Raw genomic sequence first — 17,635 nt, forward strand, 5'->3', positions numbered from 1 at the left:
AAAGGACCAATAACAAGTGAAATCTTACAGTGTAAATGTTTCTTGCATAGTATTACATGTCAAAATCCCCTGACATCATGAAAAATATTTTAGAAGAAATTTTGGCACATTGATTAAGCCCTGTTCGTAAAATCAAGCAAAGGGATGTTCTCTTTTATATCCATTGCCTGTTCCCTTTCCAGGGAGTAGAGGATGTAGACCAGTAGACCACCATGGTATAGTTTTGAATATTTCTATTCAAAGCCTCAGATGTATCTGCAGGCATTGAATTACACACATGGTGGCTGTGCACCTGATCAGCATTAAAATATATGGAAGGAAAAAGTTACATGTAGAAGAATTTCCAGAATTAAAATGGTTTTCAAAACCTATGTGAAAAATTATGTCACTGTTCAGGTATTGTTCTTATGTGTAAACAAATAATCAATCTGACTAAGAATTCTGCTTATCATTTACATTGTAATAAAATGTACATTTAGCCATAACTTTTTTTTTTTTTTTAAAGAAAAGGGTTAAAACCTTTGTCTAGTTTTTTTTTTCTCCGGCCTGTGGCCCACTGGCAAGATTTCCCTTCACTAAATAGCATGTGAGGACAAATCTCTACTTATTGAGGGGAATTACCTGCTTAGACAGCTGTCATCAAAACAAATGTCCCCATTCGAAGATTTGCTTTCACCTTCTGTTCTAGTGACAACTGTAGCATTTTGTTTTTTCATTGGAAGTCAAATGTTTAACTGGCGCTTTTGTCAGAGGAGATAAAATTTAGCATTTTAAATATTGTCAAGATATTGGTAGTATCGATGTTGTTGTGCACATTGGCACAAATGATTTGTCCCAGAATGATGTGTGCTCTCTATAGAAGGATTTTCAGAATTTGGGCCAGGATCTTTATCAGTTAGGACGTACCCTTAAATTTTTAAAGGACTTACCTGTCCGTAATGCACAACAAGGGAATGTACTTCGTATAACAAAGTTCCATGTTTGGGTAAAGGATTGGTGCTAAGCTAAAGGTTTTGGTTAATTTAGTCATGATGCTAGTAGGTGGTCTGATATCGAGCTGTACAAAAGGGTCCAAGTCCCCCACCCAGGGGCACTAAGCTTCTTGGCATGGAATTCAGGAGTTTTTTAAGCATGCATTTAAACTGAGAATTGGGAGCTGGGATTTAGGGCTTTTTCACACCAGAAAGTAATGCAGGAAACATGCGCTTTGTGTGCATTTCCTGCACCACGTTCAAACCCACTGGGTTTGATATCTACTGCGGGTGTCAATGTATTCCCCTAAACATTGTGCATTTGCCTGTACTGGATTACATGGTACTGCAGTACCATGCAATCTGGTGCAGTGTGTTTTGGAAAAGTAGTCAAATGAATGGGCTGCAAATCACACCGCATTGAATCACACAGGAATCACACAGGAACATGGACCATGAACCTGTGTGATTCAGGTGTGAACTAGTTCTATTTGATGAGATTTTCTGTCCCCAGCAGGGTAGAAAAAAATGTAAGAGTTTGTGTTGCTAAGGACTTGGCTGATGGAGTAGTTAATTTAGGTACGTTTCTGGGTCTGCCTTCAAGCCTTCCAACTAGGGATGAGCTTCGAGTTTGAGTTGATTGTAAGTTTGACTCAAACATCGGTTGTTCGTTTGGTCATAAAACAATGAACAAACGGGGCCATTCACGGGAAATTCGCCCGCCATAATACAATGCTTGTGATTGACCAAAGCATGCACCTTGACCTGTATGCTTTGGCCAATCACAGCACAATGTCCGTGACTGGCCAAAGGCAGGGTGCCTTTAGCCAATCACGGCTCTGGGGCGAAGTCCACGCCCCACACTATAGAAAGGCCGCTTAAAGGGCAGCCACAGGGCCCTAATTGCTGTACCCCCTTGTGCATCTCAGGCGCTTTTCCTTCTGCTCCAGACGTGGGTGTTTTTGGTGGGTGGTGAACCAGCAACAATAATATTAGGGCCATAATTGCTGTACCCCCTTGTGCATCTCAGGCGCTCTTCCTTCTGCCTCAGCAGGGGTTTTCTTTTTTTTTAGGTTTTATCAATTTTTTTTTATTAATAAAAAACTAGAATAAATTTATTTTCCAGTGTTGGCCCTGTTATTGAGCCGCAACGACTTGGTGGAGTGGATAACTAAGCCCTCCTTCTCCTCCTCGTCCTCTGCCACAAAGGCTCATACTAGTTTGCATTCCAATGCAGCTGCCAAAGTGGCTCATTCCACAGGCTCCTTCCGTAGCCTCACCATCATGCATGGAGGAGTCACCTGAATTATTTGATCATAGTGTCAGTTGCATGATGCTGAAGGATGGTCAGCAGCTCGAATGCTCCAATGTTGGTTTCCAGACTGAGGAAGGGAATAACGTGAGCCTAGAGAGAGGGGGTGACAATGATGGACAAGAAACTAGTATTCATGTTGCCACAGCTGCAGCATACTGCCAAGTTTGCTCTAGTGACAAGGATGGAGGGAATGATGAGGTCATGACTGTACTTGGGTGCCTGAGAGAATAGAGGAGGAAAGTGAGGAGGAGGTGGCACAACTCCAACGCGGCAGGATGTGCTCCAGGGGCCGCCCTAAGGGAAGCCACCCTATTGCATCACCCCACATAGCTCCACAGGTGCAGGGCACTGCTAACTCCCCGCTGACTTCCAAAAGTTCATTGGTGTGGGCTTTTTTCAACACATATGCAGTAGACCGTAGCGTTGCTGTTTGCAATCTCTGTCTGAAGCGGATCAAGCGTGGCCAGAACACCATCTGCTTGGGCGCCACATGCTTGACAAGACATATGACAACCTGCCATGCAGTCCATTGGCAACAGCACCTGAAAGACCAACATCATAAAAAAAGCACACTTCACCTTGCTCCTCATCTGAGATCTCTACCCCTACTATACCTCATGTCTTCTCAAAAACCTGCCACAGATACTTGCACCCAATCTGCTAGCAGTACACCACCCATTGATTTGATTTGACCAGCAGGCAAATTTCGCTACCCCAGTTGCTGAACCGGGACAGGAATACTGTCCCAGCCATCCACATGCTCAGCGTCTAAATGCTAGCTTGGCAAAATTGCTAGCACTACAACTGCTGCGTTTTTATCTGGTAGACTCTGCCCCCTTTCATGAATTTGCGGAATGTGCTGTACCACAGTGGCAGGTTCCAAAAAGACATTTCTTTTGCGTAAGGCCATTCCATCTCTTTACCATCATGTGGAAGGTAGTGTTTTTGCCTCCTTGGACAGAGCAGTCAGCAGGAAGGTTCACATTACTGCTGACTCTTGGTCCAGCAGGCATGGGCAGGGACATTCTATTTCTGTCACGGCACACTGGGTAAATCTGCTGGCAGCTGGGAAGGATGCAGGACAGGGTTTAGTGCTGGAGCTTCTTCTGCCCCCATGCCTCCAAAAAGCTGGTGCTGATTCTGCCACATCTGTCTACACCACCCCCTCCTCCTTGTCATATTCCTCTATGTCCTCTTCTGCTGAATTGTCCTCTGAACCAGCAGTGCTCCCAAAGTGGTCAAGGGGCTACGCAAGCAGTCAGGCTAAAAGATGCCATGCAGTGCTTCAGTTGGTCTGTCTAGGGGACAGAAGCCAAATGGATCTAAAGATTCTGTCAGCTCTGCAGGGGCAGGCTGAAAGATGGGTGACGCCACGGCAGCTTGAGCCAGGAATGGTTGTATGTGACAATGGCACCAACCTTCTCTCCGCCCTCTTACAGGGACACTTGACAAATGTTCCAAGCTTGGCACATGTCCTGAATCTGCTGGTGCATCTTTTCTTGAACAGGTACCCAGGTTTACAAGATCTTCTGCGGCAGGCCAGAAAAGTCTGTGGCCATTTCCAGCGGTCGTACAATGCCAGTGCTCGCTTATCTGACATTCAACAGGAATTAAACCTGCCCACCAACCACCTCATTTATGACATGCCCACCAGGTGGAACTCAACATTGGCAATGTTGCAGCGGCTGCACACGAAGCAGAGGGCCATCAATGAGTACCTGTGTAAGTATGGGACAAGGACAGGCTCAGGGGAGCTTGGCTTCTTTTTGCCACGCAAGTGGCTGCTGATAAAGGAAGCATGCACTGCCCTGTCACCATTTGAGAAGGCCACAAGGATGGTGAGCTGGGATGATGCATGCATCGGTGACACTATCCCTCTAGTCTTCCTGCTGGAGCACACGCTTCGTGGAATCATGGACAGGGCACTTGAGGCAGAACAGCGGGATGCCTTGATGAAAAATTTGTGTAACACCTTTCCAGACACTGGGAGATTAATGTTCTCTGGACGTGTTTCTCAGGCATTGTTCAGCCAAAGGAGGAGAGGTGGAGAAGGTGGCTGGCTGACCGATGCCATTAACCAATTCTTTAGTCCTCAGCGCCTAGGGCTGTTAGGTTTAAGCAGCCACCAGCAGCGTCTCCATTATATGGTTCAGGATTATCTGGGGGCAGGAGCAGACTTGGAGACCTTTCCAACTGAGCATCCACTGGGTTAATGGGTTACAAGGATTGAGCACAGGCCAGAACTTGCTCAATATGCAATGGAGCTACTGGCCTGTCCTGCTTCCAGCATGCTTTCTGAATGGAAATTCAGTGCTGCTGGGGGTTTTGTGATGGACAAAAGAGTGCGTCTGTCCACAGACTCTGTTGACCAGCTGACTTTTAATTAAAATTAATCAGTCCTGGATCAACAACAGCTATCAAGCCCCTGATGTTGATGTAACTGATTTAATTTTCTAGCGGTCTGCCATCCCTTGGAGACTGCATATGCTGCCTATCCTATTCCTCAATCTTCATAATGCTAGCTTCCGACAATGTTTTTGGTTTAGGGCATCACAAACACCCAAGGCCTAATATTTCTGCACCTGTATGACAGCTGCATGCAATTTAAATTTTGTATCTAATTTTTTCAGCAGGGCTCCTTCCTGCACCCAGCAAGAGTAACTGGAAGGGGTTGCGGTGTTCAAGCACCACCAACACCCAAGGCCCAATTTTTCTGCACCTGTATGACAAGTACGTGCGATTTAAAATTGGTATGGACTTTTTAACAGCAGGGCCCTTTCCTGCACCCAGCAAGAGTAACTGTGAAGGGTTGAGGTGTTCTGGCACCACCAACAACCAAGGCCCATTTTTTCTGTACCTGTATGACAAGTACATGCGATTTCAAATTTGTATGGAATTTTTAACAGCAGGGCTCGTTCCTGCACCCTGCACTTTTTTTTTTGTTTTGTTTTTTTTTAAATAATTTTGGTGTACCAGATCCAAATCCCTACCAGACCCGAAGGGACAGGGGGGGACCCTACGCCATTTTTTTTTTTTTTAATCTGTATTGCAGGAAGCCGACAATACATTACAGCAGCAAGCAAGTTCCAATTAAATTTTTTCCTTTAGAAATGTCAGCATTGCTGTAGCAAGATCTATACATTGTACAAATTCGCCACTTTGCAGGCACATTAAGGGACCCCCCCCCCCCCCAGGCACAATATTTAAAGGAATTTTTCATTTTCATTTTCTCACTTTAAGCATCATTAAAATCTAATTTGTATGGAGTTTTTACCAGCAGGGCCCATTCCTGCGCCCAGCAAGAGTAACTGCGAGGGGTTACGGTGTTCAGACACCACCAACACCAAAGGCCCAATTTTTCTGCACCTGTATGACAAGTACATGTGATTTGAAATTTTGTATGTATGTTTGCATATGACATTTTTTTTTTAATCATTCTCTTGGGGAAGTTCTCCATGACTGGCAGATGACTAACATTATAAATGTTCACAAGAAGGTTAGTAAGGTAGAAGCTGGCAATTAGAGGCCAGTGAGTATAATATCAGTTGTAATTAAATTAAAGGAACCACTCCTAAATAGAAGGGTCATTGATCACTTAAAAATACATATTTTGCTAGACCCAAGCATCATGGCTTTACTGAAGGAAAATCATATCAGACTAATCTGATTTAAAATTTTGACTATATCACTAATGTTTTGACCAGGGTGGTGCTGTGGACATATCTTAATTTCAGCAAAGCATTTAATACAGTTCCACATAATGATCTAATAAAAAAGTTGTGCATGATAGGTATTAACCCTTTGGTGGCTCAGTGGCTATACAGTTGGCTAAAGGATAGATACCGTATTGTGTCTGTAAAAGGGATTCATTCAGAACAGTCACTAATGGTGTACCACAAGGCTCTGTACTCGTTTCTGTTCTATTTAATCTATGTATAAGTGATATAATTAAAGGTTTGATGGGAAGGTATGTATTTTTGCTGATGACACAAAGGTGTGCAATAAGGTTGATATCCCTGGAAGTGTCTGTAACATGGAACATGATTTGGCATTGCTGGAAGATTGGTCAAAGCAGTGGAAACTTCTGTTCAAAGTTTCTAAATATAAAATAATGTACGTAGGGAAATTAATACCTTGATAGAGTATAATAATTGGGGTACAGTGTAGGCAAGCACTACAGAGGAATATATTTGGGGGTACTTATTTCAGATAATTGAAAATAATAAAACAATGTGGCCAGGTAGTGGGAAAAGCAAATACAATCCCAGGATGCATCACTAGAAAGATCACCAGCAGGAGGAAGGAGGTTCTGATTCCCCTACTGTACTGTATTCTATACTGTATACTATAGATCTTCAGTGAGAGTACTGTGTCCAGTTTTTGAGACCTCACTTAGAAAAATATATTGATATGATAGAACAAGTTCAGAGATGAACAACAACACATGGTGAAATGTCTGAGGGAAAAACATATCAATCTGGAGGAAAGAAGGGAAAGGGGAGACTTGACTGAAAACCTTAACTGTATCAAGTGGGTGAATAACGTTCAGGTAAGCAGTATTTTCAATATAAAACCAAGATCAAGAACATGGGAACATGACCTCAAACTAACAGGAGGAAAGTTTAAAACAAACCTTAGAAAGTGCTATTTTACTAAATGAGTAGTTGATGCTTGGAATAGTCTTCCAGGAGAGATACTGAGTCAGTCAACAGTAAGTTGATTTAAACATGCTTGGGAAAAACATAGATCTATACTCAGACATAAAAGGTTAACAAAACAAATAACTAAACAAAACAAAAACTGTATATATATATATATATATAACCCCTAAAAAGGGGACAGACTAGATGGACCACTTCATCGTTTTCTGCTGTAATTTTTTTGTTGGAATTTTTTTTTTTTGATTTTTATTTCCTGTGCCAGTGATAATAGTGGCAAGGACCAATTGATGTGTGATGCTGATGAAACAAATGCTTTGTTTGGAATCTGTGCATATAAAATAGTACACTGTCAATGCTATATGTAGTTAAAGGAGAAGTATAGCCCAAGCTTTTTTGGCTTTACTTCTCCTATGGATCACAGGAGTGCAGTTAGTTCTTCACTCCTGTGACCCATTTTCAGCCAACAGCAGGCTGACGTCACAAACCTGGTCCAGACTCTGAAAATATCCTGACTATATGGTTGAGATCTGCCTAGATACCCTGACTGGCAGGTGGCTAAGCTTCTCAGAGAGCCGCTAAGAGGTAGACATGTGCAATTCATTTTAGTCCGCATATACTCTAAATTCTGCCAAATTTTTGGTTATTTGGAGATTCGGATATATTTGTTTACATTCTGCTGAGTCATAGTTGTTAAGGACACCAGCGACGACCCACTCTTTAACAACTAGCTATTTTGACTTCTGAATATACAAAAGGAATGCCAAAGACATGAAACGAATTCCAAAATTCCAAAAATGAATTGGTCCAATAAAGTAAAAAGCTGCTAAAAATGTAAGTGAGTATTGGCGCTGCCTTGTTAATAAAGTGAAGATACTCTGGCGATACTTAAGCCTGCGGCTGCTGCCCTCATAATGAACCCCCCTGTTGGTGTTGTTCTGTAATGTTTGAATAAGCTGCGTGTAAGTGAGTAGTGGCGCTGCCTGGATTAAATTGAAAGAAACCACTAATAGTAGAATTTGTATACAATCATAAAATACAATATAAAGTGCAATCTATTATTATAAGTAAACCTAGGTGCATGTGCACACAAAAAATGACAAAAAAATGACTGATTGACTAAAATAAATACAGTGTCAAACTTATGCAATAAATATTCCCGTGGTGAAATATTTTACAAACTATAAGTGCACTGTGCAATAAATATAAGGTGCAAATTTTCATAAATCAAAAAGACATGTAAACATATGTGGGAATCCCCAGCACCTGGTGAGTCTAGAAAGTGTCTGCGCTTATTCAAAAAAGTTCATAAATAGTGCTAAGTGGCATAAAAAATGTTTTCAAGGTGCCGTGCAGTTCATCAAAGTGCTGCAGTATGATCGTGGTATTGAATCACTTGGGCTGTGACAGGATCCCCGTGAGCTCACTCCTGACCCCTTCTGGAAATGCACTCACCAGGGGAAAACAGCCTTCCAGGGAAAATTTTCCCTGACTCCAGTGGATGTTGGTATGCCTTTTTAAGGTCCACAGGAAACCCTCACTCTGGTGACTCCAATTCCCTTGCTTTCCTTAAGAATGGATAAAGAGAATTCTCCATAGTGTAGTATTGTCAAGTAATAATTTATTAAGAACATGTACCCTTACATATAAGTAAAAACAATCCTTTCTCGCTGGCCGCCACTCCAGATGACGTCAGAGTGATGAAACGCGTAGGGCGGAGTTTAGCGTCATAGTGTCACTCCCAGTTTTCGTCCGTGGACCACATTGGTGAACCCGGACTTCCTACGGCAGCGAGGAAGGATTGTTTTTATGGATATGTAAGTGTATATGCATATGATTAATTGACAATACTGCACTATGAGGGGTTTTTTATCTCCCTTAGCGGTATCCCCGAGCGTGACTCGGGGTGGATTTTTCATGCTAGGATCGGTATCCCCGAGTCACGCTCGGGGTAGATGTGCAGAGCCTGCAGCGGTGTTCCTTACCTTCTCCTGGCGATCCAGCGATGATCACCGCCGAGATCCCCGCCGCTCGTCCGTCGCTCTGATGACTTCCTGGTTCCGTTCCCTGCAACAGCAATGGTGCATGCTAGTGGAACTAGGAGGGAAATTCAAAAGTTGCACCAACACAAACACATAAAAAGGAGGTGATACAATGTAATCTGAAATTATATATATTTTTTTTTACGTAAAGTTTGAAATTATATATAATAAATGTATATTATATATATATATATATATATATATATATATATATATATAATATAAATTTATTATATATAAATTCAGATTATCACCTCTTTTTATATATATATATATATATATATATATATATATATATATATATATATATATATATATATATATGTATATATATATATATATATTATATATTATATTATATAATAAAATTATATTATTGATTAGATTATAATTCATGCGTTTGTGTTTCAAATTTATCACATCTGGGATGTCTACTAGAGTCTTGTTTTGGTCAGTTTTAAGTCAGTAATTACTAAGAATTGTAGGCCTAAAATACATAACGCCAAATTTCCATGCAAAAAATTGTACCGCTTTTGGTAAATAATTCCTGACATAGGGGACAACACGGTCAAGGTTCTTTTTTGTTTTCAAAGGATTTTTATTAGAAAATCATAAAACAATACAGATCATTTTTTTCATAATCCAAATCAGGAATATACAGTGGTTACAACCATATTAAAAAAAAGGCAAGATGAGGGTGGTCCGGAAGTAAAAGTAAATCCAGCAAGCTATATTAAAGTAAAACAGGAGAGGAAAAGGGATGCATTTGGTTAGAATAGAGAACACAGTGCTTGCAACCCAGAACATAATAGTATCATCAGTTAGAATCCCAACTAGCCCATTTGGCCTGAAATATTGGCATCGAGTTATGTACAGAATGAAAAAAAATTTCTGAAAGCTTAATACATTCCATTCGAGAAAGTACCTGAGACCAGACCAGGGTGTCTGATCTCCAGTTAAGGGCAATCATCCAATGAATAGAGCACATCAGTGTATGGATCAATCTAGATGTCAAGCATGGGACTCCAGGGATTTTTATAAAAAGTAGACATATTTTTGGGGAAAGGGAGATGGTTGATCCTGCAAATCTCGATACAAGCTTTTGGGCTTGATCCCAAATGGGCCGCAGGCGATCGCAGCTCCAAAAGAGATGAAGCAGAGTACCCTCCTCTGAACAACCTCTGAAGCAAGAAGGTGATACTGAGCCGTAAAGAGAGTGTATCAGGGAAGGGGTTAAATACCATCTGGTAAAGAGTTTAAGAGGGGACTCTCTACACGCACTGGAACGTGAACATTTGCGTAGGTTACTTAGCATATGTTGCCACTCCGGAAATGAAAAAGTACAGTCCAGGTCTTGTTCCCACTTAATCATATAGCCATGTTTCTCTGGAAGAGAAACACTAACCAGATGGGAATATAGTGTTGATACAAGACCCTTTCCTCTGGGAGAAGAGGAGCAAATGTTTTCAAATACCGTAAATGGCGGGTTCAATGATAAGGAGCCCTGTGACTGATAAAACTCTTTTATAGTTATATAATGGTCCAACTCAGATCTAGGGATATTGTGCAATTGTATAAGTTGATCAAAGGTACAGAATGTATTGCATACTGGAATAGCTTTAAGGGAAACCAAGTCCCTGGAGATCCAGGGCTCCAAATCTGCTCTGTCTAGTGGGAAAGAAGGGGAGCCTATATGGTTCATAAAGGAGGTCAGAGGGGAGACCTGGGATACCATTTCAAGAGGAGTTTTGAATCTGGACCACAGTTCATGTAGATGATTAATAATTTTATTGGGAAATGTATTGTATCTAGGCGGTCGTGATCTATCCCAGAGGATGGCTCAGAGAGAACATGGGGCAACTGAGGCTTGTTCGAAGTCTAGCCAAAGGATACCATCACCCTTGGTTCTCCATTGGGCCATCTGCTGAAATTTTGCAGAGAAGTAGTAAGACCAAAAATCTGGAAGACCCAGACCGCCAAGAGACTGAGGGGCGTGAAGAACATGCTTATTATATCTGGATTTTTTCCCACACCAGACAAACCTTGATACATCCCTTTGAAAGGATAGAATGTGGGATTTAGGTACATTGATAGGGAGGGCACGGAAAAGAAATAACATCTTGGGAAGTAGAATCATCTTAACCGCTAACACTCTACCCAAGAGTGAGATATGGTAAGTAGACCAAGTTTTTAACAATAATCCTAATTTTTTAAACATATGAGGGAAATTTAGCAAGAATAGGGAGTCATAGTGTGGGGTAATATGAACCCCTAAATATTTAAATGACTTAGCACACCATGAAAATGAGAAACACTCCCTTATAGAGACCTGCATCCAATTTGGTAGGTTAATCGCCATGAGAGAACATTTAGAAAGATTGACCCCCAGTCCTGAGATAGAGCTAAATTGTTCCAGCTCCACTAATAGTTGAGGTAGGGATATATGAGGGTGTGATAAAAAAAGTACGTCATCTGCATAAAGGCTGAGTTTAAATTCTTTCCCTTCCTTATGGTAACCACTAATCTTAGTATTGTTTCTAATGGAGGTTGCAAGGGGTTCTATTGCCAAGGCAAATAGGAGCGGAGAAAGAGGGCACCCCTGTCTAGTCCCCCTTTTCAGATGAAAAAAATCAGAGTCGCATCTAGGCAGGCGGATTCTCTTCTGTGGGGATTCATACAGGGCTCTAAAGCCGTGGATTAATCCGTCACCCAATCCATATCTAGGTAACAAACGATCCAGGTAGGACCAACTGACGCTGTCAAACGCCTTGTGGATGTCCAAACTGACTAGATAAGTAGGGGATTTGCTAATACCAGCGTCTTGAATTATATTAGTGACTAATCTAATGTTGTCTGTAAGTTGCCTGCCTGGAATAAAACCAGTTTGGTCTGGATTAATCAGTTGGCTGATATTCTTAGCAAGTCTATTAGCAAGTAAGCGACCAAAAAGTTTTAGGTCATTATTCATGACTGAGATAGGCCTAAAGTTGTGTGGGAGGGAATGGTCTTTGTCAGGTTTAGGGATGAGGGACATATTCGCATACAGCATCTCCTCCGGAAAGCTACCGCCCAGAAGGACATGGTTAAATAGTTTGGTTAATCTAGGGGTCAAAATTGAGGCAAAGGTCTTATAGTAGGAAGAGGAGAAACCGTCTGGACCAGGGGCTGTAGATGACTTCAGGGATTTTATCAAGTCCAAGACCTCATCATCAGTGCAGGGTGCCTCCAACTCCTCTTTTTGAGTAACAGAGAGGGAGGGGATCGGCAGTTTTTCAATCCAGGCATCAAACTCAGCCAAGGGTACATTAGAGGACACCAATAAGAGAATGTTATAGAAATTTGTGAAAACATCCAGTACCTCTTTGGGATGTGAAACCATTTTTCCATCGGGTCTTCTGAGTTTATAAACGTGGGTGGGCTTAGATTCATGTGTAAGTTTTTTGGCAAACATTGTGGACATGGCATTACTATTAAGAATAAATTTGGCCTTGGACCACCTAAGGGCCTTTTCTGTGTCATTAGACAGAATTTCGTCCAGGGCCCTCCTTTTGGAGGAAATCTGTTCCATCAGGGCTGAGGAGGGAGAAAGATTATGTAGGTTATAGAGTCGATCTAATTCTTTAGTAAGGGATTTTATATCAGCTAGTCTAGCTTTATTTTTAGCCGAGGCTAGGGCGATAATTCTACCCCTAATCACCGCTTTGTGAGCTATCCAAACAGTTGGTGTGGGAGTGTCGTCATTCTCATTTATGCCAAAGTATTCATCCAAAGAGGATGAGATCTGGGCAGTAAGTGCAGGATCGTTCAATAAAGAGTCATTAAGTCTCCAATTGAACGTTGTGCTCTTCATACCCACCCCACAGGCCTCAAATGACACAATCTGATGATCGGACCACGGACAAGCGTGTATTCGGGCATCAGAAGAATTTGCCAACCAGACCGGCGTGCAGAATATATAGTCCAGTCTAGCGGCGCTGTCGTGAGGGTGCGAATAAAAGGTGTACTCCTTAATACCCACATTATGAGCTCACCAAACATCAATTAACTGAAAGTCACTAAGAACACGGGTTAGAGTTTTAGGGAAGGCCTTGGAGGAGGTCGTAACTCTACTCCTGTCCAATGATGGGTGAGCCGAAAGATTGAAGTCTCCCCCAACCACCATGTGTGGGGACTCAAACCTGCCCAGGACCTCAAAAAAGTGTTTGAAAAATGTGGCATGAGCATCGTTTGGAGCATATAGAGATGCAACTGTAATCAGCTTGTCCGCTATACTACCCTTGATGATTAGGAACCTACTTTCTGGATCACAATATGTAGATGAAATATCAAAGATAATGTTGTTACGGATAAAAATAGCAACTCCTCTTGTTTTATTTTGGAAAGTGGAATATTGGAATTGTCTAAAGGTCTTATCAAAACATTTTGGGTGCTTGTCTGTAGCGAAGTGCGTTTCTTGCAAGAGAATAATGTCTGCACCTAGTCTCTTGTAGTGCCTGAATGCCTTATGTCTCTTATTAGGGGAATTGAATCCCTGGACATTATGTGAGAGTATTTTAAGGTCCATTCCTAATAGAAGGGAGACAATTATCAAACTGGAAGACCAGTAGGAATAATTTTAGAGCTTGAAACAGGTGAGCTAAATAAGACACTAAATGTGCAAGTAAAAGAAAATCTTGACAAGACTTGGAAATTCGCATCTGATCATAGTAATGAACATGTAACATATGAATGAGATATACTATAACCATTGGACCAAAGACCACGAACAGGCCAATTGACCAAAGAACCAGTAGTGATGTTATAAAGATCTGAGTGGATGACTTTCTGTTTTTCCAAAAACAAAATTTTTGTAGTAAAAAAAAACAAACAGAACATGCAAGAATCCTAAAGACTCTTTGAGGTGAAAAGTACCCCAAGGGGATGAGTAGTAAAAGTAAACCCATCCAAAATGTAACCAACCAATGGACTATTACGTCCAAATGCCATTCGTAGGGGTCTGGGCCCCACAACCCCAGGAACCAGGGCCAGTACTCAGGCCTGCTCCCAGCAGGGGCACAAACACCCACGAAATAGCTCATAGGGGACAAACCAGCGGGAGGGGAGAGAGAAAGGCAGAAATAAACATTGAATTCACGTATCGCTTGAATTAGAGCAGTCAGCAACATAACTCAAAAAGTTGAAGCCCAGAAGGGCGCAGCCGACACAACATGCCCGCACCACCAATTGATGAGCAGCCATGCTGCGACTGGGGCCCACAGTGAACTTCTAGCACTCCGAGGAGCAAATCCTCATTTATAGAAAATTAGAAAAAAGTTCTCAGTTCGTATATGAAGGGTCAAAAGGATCCATCTCTAAAGGGGTTACGCCATCTACGTTGATCCCATTCTCGTCTCAGGGGTGGACCATACAGGCGAAGGTCTTGGGGTGGCTTGTGGCCGAGCTTCAGGTGCAGCGTTTAGAAGGCCCAGTTTAATTAGCAGTTCCTTCCCTTCAGATAAATTATAGACAACGTATACAGAGCCGTTATGTGGTACTGTGAGCTTAAAGGGAAAGCCCCACCTATAACGGATCCTGGCTGCTTGTAATACTGAGGTAACTTCCTTCATTCTGCGACGCTTCTCAAGAGTGGCCTGCGATATATCCGGGAAAATTTGAATCCGGGTACCCTCCAGCATGATATTTGGGGTGTTCCTGGAAGCACACAGAATGTCTTCCTTAACCAAGAAATCTTTAAGACACAATATCACGTCTCTTGGGGGCTTATCAGGGGGAGGTTTAGGGCGCAGGGCTCTGTGAACTTTATCGCATATGAAAGCAGAAGCAGGTTTATCTGGCAGCAGCTCACTGAAAAGCTTGGACACAGCAGGGGTTAGCTCAGACACTGATTCTGGAATACCTCTGAGACGCAGGTTATTCCTGCGATTTCTATTGTCCAAGTCCTCTACTTGTGATTGCAGTAAACCGTAGTTGTCAGACAAGAGTTCAAAGTCTTTCCTGAGATCATTATGTGCAATGGCCAGTTCATCATGCTTAGCCTCCAATAAATCTGTGCGGCCCCCTAATGCAGCTATCTCCTGTGACAGAGTGTTAGTTGACTTATGAATCTCGGTTTGAAATTTGTCTGCCAACTTGTCATACATTGCTGCAAGACTTGCATCAAGATCAGCCTTAAAGATGCTATTAGAGTACTCACGATCCCCAGCCGGTGTCGTGGAAGAGGATGGCGGTGAAGAAGTTTCTGCCTGCCGCGTGGGGAGAGCCTGGGCGCCATCTTTGGTCATCCTGGTGATTTCCATAGTGCGCAGGAGATAAGTTTTCATGGAGTTCTGCGGAGGGCGTCCCGGTTGTTTTTCTTGGCTGACGGCATGCATGGAATGTTCCCACTGGGGTGCTGATAGTTAGTGCTTTGAAAATTGTAGAATTGGCCCCGGGGAAGCTGCCTGTCTCTCCCCCCTCTGACGGAGCCGAGACACCTAGCGACCTTCCGGCTCCGCGCCGCGCATGTGCCCGCGGTCAAGGTTCTTAATCTGATACATGTGGCAAGTTCTGAAAATATTCCGAGTGTCTTTCTCAGTACAGATGCTGAGAAAGCATTCGACCGTGTGAATTGGCGATTTATGTTTTCAGTACTTCGTCACATTGGCCTAGGAGATATTATGCTTAACCGGATTGAGTCTGTATACACTGAACCGTGCGCGCAAGTGAAGGCAAAGGTATACTATCAAATAACTTCACAATTCGGAATGGCACAAGGCAGGGGTGTCCTCTATCACCCCTTCTGTTTGCCCTCACTTTGGAACCTTTCCTTGGCAGGGTCTGCTAAAATCAAGATATAGGAGGGATTCGGGTAGGTATTGGTGCAATTTAAAAATTAATCTGGGGAAATCAGAGGCGATGGGGGTTCGGCTGCCAACTGTTATAGTAAATACTATGCAGGCTAGCTTTGGATTTCAATGGACAGATAGTGCGCTTCAATACCTGGGTACTTTGATTCCCCCGGATCCTTTGAAGGTATATTCCTTAAATTTCCCTCCTCTTGCGACCCGGACTCGGCTGTTACTGGATAAATGGGTGAAGGGAACACATTCTTGGTTTGGCAGATGCAACCTCTTAAAAATGTGTATTCTTCCCCAATTTGTGTATCTGTTTCAGGCTCTGCCCGTGAAGATTCCTAGGCAGTTTTTGCATCGGATCAATTCCCTTTTTATTAGTTTTGTGTGGGCCGGTAAAAAACCTAGGTTACGTAGAAACCCCCACACTGCCGAAATGTATGGGGGGGCTAGCTCTCCCCGATGTTTATAAATATCAACAGGCATCTCATCTCTGCAGGGTCTTGGATTGGTGCAGACATGCTACTTCCAAGCTATGGTTCCAGATGGAACAGGCACAATGTGGCTTCCCAATACGGGGAGCACCATGGTGCATCCGATATGCTCCACCGTTGGTTCGCTGGCATCCTTTGATTGGGGCCACTCTTACAGTGATTGAACATTGGGGTGAATGTTCCCATCTTTTTTCCTCGCCCTCACCCCTTCTGCCAGTGCTGGGCCATCCGTTGTTCCCTATGGGAACTTCGGATCGTGCTTTGGCGGCTTTACGGGATAGAGGGATTTACCAAGCTTCCCACTTTTTGATAGGGACCCAATGGCCTACTATCTCCGAATTGATGTCAGAAGGGGGACCCTTTGTACTTCAGTTTTCGTCTGCCATTAGAGTTCATCATTTTCTTGCCTCTCTTCTGACGCCCGCTGCCTATTCTAGGCCTCTGACCCCATTTGAAGCTTTGTGTATGGAAAAAGAGGCACTTCCTCGTACCCTTTCTCAGTCATACAGTTTGCTTCAACCTCAGCCTGAGCAGGTTGCTCTACCTTGGGTTGAGAAGTGGGAGATAGATATTGGACGCCAGCTTACTATGCAGCAGAAACAAAATATGATCCATCTAGCCTTGAACTCCTCGATCTGTACCAAGATACAGGAGATGAATTTTAAGCTCCTGACACATTGGTATTACACTCCAGAGCGTCTCCATCATTTTTTTCCTGAGGCATCAGATCGGTGCTGGAGATGTAAAGGCGAGAAAGGTACGCTGTTACATATTTTTTGGTCATGCCCGATGTTGTTATCTTTCTGGGGGGAGGTCCGTAGAATATTAGTAAGATTCACGGAATGGAATATCTGTGATGACCCGGCTTTTTTTCTGCTTCAAGCGGTAGATGTTCCATTAGGAGCCTTTAAGAAATCCTTGCTCTGTCCTCTTTTGAATGCTGCCCGGGCATGTATACCATCTATGTGGAAACAGATGACACCTCCGTGGATTGCCCATTGGTTACAAAGGGTTGAAGAGGTTAATAGGATGGAGAACTTGATCGTGACTTCCCAACATAGGGGAGATGGACATGCGGAAAAATGGAGGACGTGGGATCTTTTTATCACTTCCGGAGAGGGGGCTCGTCTGATGGTGGAATGATTAAATCAAAAGAACAGATAGTCATACCTAAGGTCTGATCGTAGTGTCAAATATGGCCTGGGGATATAGGTCTTTCCTCTTTTTTTTTTTTTATTATTTATTTTCTCCTTTTTTTTCTCTTTCTTTTCTTACTTTGGCCCAAATGGTAGACCTTTTGTCTACTATAGGGAAAAAAAAAAATA

Source organism: Pelophylax lessonae (assembly GCF_965119305.1).
Source record: "Pelophylax lessonae genome assembly, chromosome: 4".
Lineage (NCBI taxonomy): Eukaryota > Metazoa > Chordata > Amphibia > Anura > Ranidae > Pelophylax > Pelophylax lessonae.